The following is a 6,927-nucleotide window of genomic DNA, read 5'->3' as shown; positions in this document are numbered from 1 at the left end:
CTGTATCAATCGCATCTGCTAGAAAAATGACAGGATGGATAATGAGAACCTTCAAAACTAGGGAGGCCAAGCCCAGGTCACTTGTTCTATCTAGGCTGGAATATTGCTGCACACTAACAGCACCTTTCAAGGCAGGTGAAATTGCTGACCTAGAAAATGTACAGAGAACCTTCACGGCGCGCATAACGGAGATAAAACACCTCAATTACTGGGAGCGCTTGAGGTTCCTAAACCTGTATTCCCTGGAACGCAGGCGGGAGATACATGATTATATACACCTGGAAATTCCTAGAGGGACTAGTACCGAACTTGCACACGAAAATCACTCACTACGAAAGCAAAAGACTTGGCAGACGATGCAACATCCCCCCAATGAAAAGCAGGGGTGTCACTAGCACGTTAAGAGACCATACAATAAGTGTCAGGGGCCCGAGACTGTTCAACTGCCTCCCAGCATACATAAGGGGGATTACCAACAGACCCCTGGCAGTCTTCAAGCTGGGACTGGACAAGCACCTAAAGTCGGTTCCTGACCAGCCGGGCTGTGGCTCGTACGTTGGTTTGCGTGCAGCCAACAGTAACAGCCTGGTTGATCAGGCTCTGATCCACCAGGAGGCCTGGTCACAGACCGGGCCGCGGGGGCGTTCACCCCCGGAACTCTCTCCAGGTAAACTCCAGATGGACAATTGTTATACCTTGCGTGTATCAAAATTAATGAATTCAGAGACAACTCACTCAGAAATGTCAAAGTATAGTGGTATATTACCATCCATTCTGAAAAAAATACCCTGAATTTGATAACTGTAATTAACGGTAAACTCCAGGTAACGCATTACTATCTAACTTTTTTGTGTGTATGTGTGTGTGTGTGTGTGTGTGACCTAATTTATGTCTGCACAAATAACTCATTATTGTGACTGTAACCAGATATAAACATGCAAACAGTTCATTACCACTATAACTTGATCAGCTATCAAAACTTTGCCTCACAGTTCCTGGACCCATTATGTGTCTCGGTAATCTTTTGACTACCTCCCACAGGATGGGTATGGGGTGCATAATGAAGATATTAAACTGGATCGATACCTTGCAAGGTATTGGAGAAACTTATCAGATGGATAGTGACAGAACACCTGGAGAGAAGTGGTTTAATAAATAATAACCAACATGGGTTTAGGGATGGTAGGTCTTGTCATACTAACTTGTTGGAGTTCTGTGACAAAACAGGCGTGCTACAAGAGAGAGAGAGAGAGAGAGAGAGAGAGAGAGAGAGAGAGAGAGAGAGAGAGAAAGAGAAGGGGGGGGGGGTTGGGTGGATTCCATTTTTTTTCGACCGCAAGAAAGCGTTTGATACTGTGCCCCAAAAGAGGCTGGGCTAAAAACTTGAGATGCAGGTAGGAATATTAGGGCACGTACTCCTGTGGATCAAAAAGAGACGTCAGAATGGAGAAGATTAACTAGAGGAGTTCAACAAGGATTGGTATTAGGGTCAGTACTGTTTCTGGTTTTTGTGACAATGACATTTCGGATGGGACTGACCCAGATATATATATATATATATATATATATATATATATATATATATATATATATATATATATATATATATATCTGTTTGCTGATAATGTAAAACTAATGAAAAGAATAAAAGAGAAATAAGACAAGGAAAGGCTCCAACAGGATCTTGATAAATTGCAAGATTGGCCAGATAAGTGGCTGCTTGAATTTAACCCAGTAAACGCAAGGTTATGAAGACTGGTGAAAGCCAAAGACCGGAAACGGAAACTAGGGGCAGAGGCCGCAGACTTCAAAGAGAAAGCCCTAAGGGTGAGCGTAGTGTGTCCCCAGAGGTACACGTCAACCGAAAAATCTCTGCAGCCAATACTCGTTTAGCAAATCTAAGAATAGCCTTCAGGAATTTCAACAAGGAGTCATTTTGGACTTTCTACAAAATATGATAGGCCCATCTTGGAGTATACAGCACCAGTAATGTAATTCGTACCTGGAAAAAGCATGTTAAGAAAGTGTAGAAGAATGTAATACGGTTTGTCCCTAAACTCAGGGGCTTGAACGACAGTGAGAAGCTAATAGAATTGGACCTAGTGACATTGGAAAAACAGAACCAGTGGGAACATGTTAACAACTTTCAAAATACTCATGGAATTTCTAAGGTAGATAGGGATAGGCTGTTTGAGAAGAGATATACGGGAACTCGGGGATACATTTTGATAGTAAAGCCACAGATGAGCATAGGGATGTTAGGAAGTATTTCTTCAGTCAGAATAATCAGGAAGCGGTGGAGGCCGGCTCCATACATAATTTCAAGAGCAGGTATGTCAAGGACTACGAGGATACGAGGGAGTAAGTTTATTTAGGTACAGGTACATATTAGTACAGTTACACAAATCATCTAACATAGTAGCACGTGTGTAAATTACCAAAGATAATCCAAAAAAAAAAATCAAAGTGGCTAGGATTTAAAAATCGACTCCTGTAACTCCGAATAAGTGAATACAAATAAGTAAGTACAAATAGGTAAGTACAAATAGGTGAGTACAAATTGACGAGTACATAAAAACTCAAATTCCAATGGTTATAATCAAACATAATTTTTAAAGGGGTGAACCGGTAAGCCAGGGAAAGGCCTCAGCCAGATGACCAAAATCTCCAACTGCAGATCATCACATGACTAAAACCCGCATCAGGAAAAACTTGTCCAGTTTCCTGACAAACCTTTAGCTAGAGTACACAGGTAGAACAAGGTAGAGTGTACAACAACTCTGCTTTCTTTCACACTTGTTGTCATCCCTCGACAACATTCACCACTCACCGTAATTCGATAATGTTTTGAATTAATTATTTCTCCAATATAATTGCTCGTTGTAATTGTGGGATTTCCATAACAAGCCGCCATAGAAGCTAATATTAATAGTAAGTTCACCGAGATTTTTGGGGTCATATATGAGTTGGGTTGAAGGAAGGAATAAGTGACCTGGTGTCGTGAGCGAGGAAATGGCCACACTTGACCTGCTCTGCCTACTGCTCTGACCTGGTCTGGTCATTACCATAACCTGTTGTGGTTACTACCTAAGCCTGGTCTGGTTTCTGCTATGACTTGGTCTGGTCGTTATCGTAACCTAGTCTGATTGTTCCCATGACCCGGTCAGGTTGTTACCATGACCTAGTCAGGTTATTATGACCTGATCTGGTCGTTACTATGGTCTGGTCAAGTCGTTACTATAACCTGGTCAAATCATTACCTTAACCTGGTTTAGGCTATGCCATAACCTTATCTGGTCTTGTCATTACCATACCCTGGTCATGCTATCATCATAACCTATTCTGGTCATTACCATAACCTATTATAGTCATTACCATAACCTGGTCTGGTCATTACCATAACCAATTCTTTCCATTATCATGACCTGGTTTCGTCATTATTATAACCTGGTCTGATCATTGCCTTTAACTGGTTTTGTCACTACGCCTGGTTGATCAGACCCAGATCCACCATGAGTCCTGGTCTCAGACCGGGTCGCAGGGGCATTGACCCCCAAGCTGTATAGCCCTTGTGGCTTAGCGCTTCTTTTTGATTATAATAATAATAATTGACCCCCAAAACCCTCTCCAGGTAAACCATATTCTGGTCTGGCCTTAACCTTGACTTGCCTTAGCCATAATCTAGTCTGGGTTCAGACAAAATCTGGTTAAGGCTTTGCTATAACCTAATGGCCACAAATTATTTTTTTTTTAAATGGGCTTAAATAAATCAATTAATGTTTTGATTATTGTTTATTTTTCCCAGAACAGAATTATGCTAATCTTTTATAACATTCCATGGGAAAAAGTTAAATGTCATAGAAATTGCTTATTTATTTATTTATTTATTTATTTATTTTATGTCTTTACAAACAGTACATTGAGATTTTGTATTTACAATAGTGGGTTGCAGTGCAAAGAGAGCCTCTATTATGCCTAGGCATTATGGGCCAACTTAACATTATTGGCTTGGTGGCCTGGTGGCTAAAGCTCCCGCTTCACACACGGAGGGCCCGGGTTCGATTCCCGGCAGGTGGAAACATTTCGACACGTTTCCTTACACCTGTTGTCCTGTTCACCTAGCAGCAAATAGGTACCTGGGTGTTAGTCGACTGGTGTGGGTCGCATCCTGGGGGACAAGATTAAGGACCCCAATGGAAATAAGTTAGACAGTCCTCGATGACGCACTGACTTTCTTGGGTTATCCTGGGTGGCTAACCCTCCGGGGTTAAAAATCCGAACGAAATCTTATCTTATCTTATCTTATCTTACTTAACACTAAGGATTATATCGAAGTTGTACAGTAGGGTAGTAATTATTTCATAGTTGTATAGTAGATTATTAATTATAAGTGAATCTAATTTGTATAAGACAAAAGAAATATTCATATATTCAAAAATGCTTTTTCTGAAAACAATGATTCAATTATATTCCTGTCAACAATGGATAAAAGGTTCAAAGTGATTGTTGAAGTTATGATGTGGGAGTACATAAGTGGGTATGTGTGTACTGAGTGCTTAGCATTTAGTCTAGAGTGATTAACATTAATGAAAAAAAAAAATATCTTTAAACGTATAAGAGAAAATTTTAGAAAGGACTTAATTTTAAATGAGTTCTTGCTAATTGACCAGTTTTACATATTCAGCATGATATATATATATATATATATATATATATATATATATATATATATATATATATATATATATATATATATATATATATATAATATATATATATATATATATATATATATATAATATATATATATATATATATATATATATATATATATATATATATATATATATATATATATATATATATATATATATATATATATATATATATATATATATATATATATATTTATTTATTTATTTATTTATTTATTTATTTATTTATTTACTTAATTATTTAATTATTTAATTTATTTATTTATTTATTTATTTATTTATTTATTTATAATAATAGTTATATAGATACCACCTATATAACTGGACTGGGGACCCTCATCCTCAGAGAAAAACAATAAACATACCTCAGGGAAAACTCATGGAGCTGTTGGAATATTTTCCTCTCCTACCCCCATATTTTATTTCACAATACGTACTCTTAAAGCTGGAGAATTTACGTAATAAAAACACACCCAGGCATAAAGTAAACATTGACCAAAGCTTTTAATAAATATTTCTGATGGCTTAATGAGGACAGAAGTCTAATAGTATACGTACTTTATATTCCGTTCTTCTGATCACAGGTTATGTGAATTTGGTATTCTTTGATTTATGTAAATTGTCATTTATTGTTTTATTGAAATATTAGAGAATAAATGTTAGAATCAGTCAGTACTAAATATCAACTGATGGAATGACCTTTACACTTCCTGGTGCCAGGTTGTGACAGAAAGGATATTTGTACAATCATTCATGTGTGAATTGCATGCATAAATCCCATGTAAGAGTATAAAACATTATTAAAACAACATATTAGTTCAGTTTTAATTTATCAGCTTCATTTATTCATTACAGAGCCAGATAACCATGCTGATGATGTTGCATGAACTTCTTAAAATATACTCTCACAGTATAACACTGAACACAAGAAATACAGACTGCAATTCCCGTATTGATAGTTCCACTTTATTTATGTTTCAATTATTTCTTTATTTCAGGCATCTATGTTGCATCTACACTAGCTCCTTACAAAGCCAGTGATGCTGTTACAAGTGCCTGCGGTGCTTGCAGCACCTCATGTGGGTGGTTACTCAACAGTAATTGCAAATGTTCATACTAGTCTCCAGCTACAAAGTCATCAACAAGAGTTATCAACCTAGAGAAATGCGTTTTTGCTTGAAAAGGGATTTTATATGTACATTTGTATGTGTGTGAAGCAAGATATCATCAGCATGAAATAAAAACTTATCAAATAAAGAATTGATAGTCTATATTTATTATATGGGAGAAAATATATTAATATCATCAGAATAAGAAGTATCATTGTTTGTCACCATTTGGCTCACATCTCTACGTTCCTAGGTTTGAATCCTGGGCAGGGATAGACCCACAGGCACATCATCTTGTGCTCGCTGTCCTGTTCACCTGGCAGTAAAGAGGTAAAGTACCTGAGTGTTACTTGACTGTTGTGAGTATCATCATGCAGTCCATCCTCTTAACCAAATATCAGTATTTTACTATGATTTGAGATCACTGGGGGTTTAATGCTTGGTTATGATTATAATAATAATAATAGAGATTATTGGAAATGCACCTGTAACACTAAAATGTGAATGGCGAATATATTGTCATGCTTTGTCAGTTTACTCAGTGGCTCCTCCCTTCTTTGTTTCATGTGCATAAAAAATAGTTTGTAGATGAATGGTTCAGAGAACCGACATGTTGATAAATTAGACACATGTGCAACTCTTGGGTATCTTTATTGAGGAAACGTTTCGCCACACAGTGGCTTCATCAGTCCATACAAAGGAGAATCTTGAAGAACAGGAGGAGAATGAGGTAATCAGTCCCTCAACCTTGAGTCAATGTGGTCAGTCCATCAATCTATTCAAGATTGATCAATCTATTCAAGATTGATGGACTGACCACATCGACTCAAGGTTGAGGGACTGATTACCTCATTCTCCTCCTGTTCTTCAAGATTCTCCTTTGTATGGACTGATGAAGCCACTGTGTGGCGAAACGTTTCCTCAATAAAGATACCCAAGAATTGCACATGTGTCTAATTTATCAACATAAAAAATAGTCTTGCCGTTGTGCCTTATTTTATTTATTGGTGTTTATGTATATTTTAATTGACATTAACCTAAATATTGTATCTTATGTAGAGAAATTGGCTTAATCATATGAAGTAAAAAAAATAATGTTTATG

General features: G+C 37.0%; 1 protein-coding gene across 8 annotated transcripts in view; it reads left to right on the top strand.

Moving 5' to 3' along the window:
* Window positions 1–2,754: 2,754 nt before the first annotated feature.
* LOC128694683 (neurofilament medium polypeptide) overlaps window positions 2,755–6,927 on the top strand; it is a 52,362-nt gene continuing 48,189 nt past the window's right edge. For 2 of the 8 annotated variants that reach the window (XM_053784905.2, XM_053784904.2), the window contains exons 1-3: window positions 2,756–2,931; window positions 5,714–5,918; window positions 6,078–6,154. The gene's annotated coding sequence lies outside the window, so the exon portion shown is untranslated. Of the gene's footprint in view, window positions 2,932–2,978; window positions 3,053–5,713; window positions 6,155–6,927 lie in introns of those variants that run through there. The other 6 variants (XM_053784903.2, XM_053784901.2, XM_053784908.2 and 3 more) reach the window with 5 other exon arrangements.

This window comes from Cherax quadricarinatus, chromosome 51 (assembly GCF_038502225.1).
Source record: "Cherax quadricarinatus isolate ZL_2023a chromosome 51, ASM3850222v1, whole genome shotgun sequence".
Taxonomy (NCBI): Eukaryota; Metazoa; Arthropoda; class Malacostraca; order Decapoda; family Parastacidae; genus Cherax; species Cherax quadricarinatus.
This window is presented reverse-complemented; position numbering and strand designations above follow the sequence as displayed.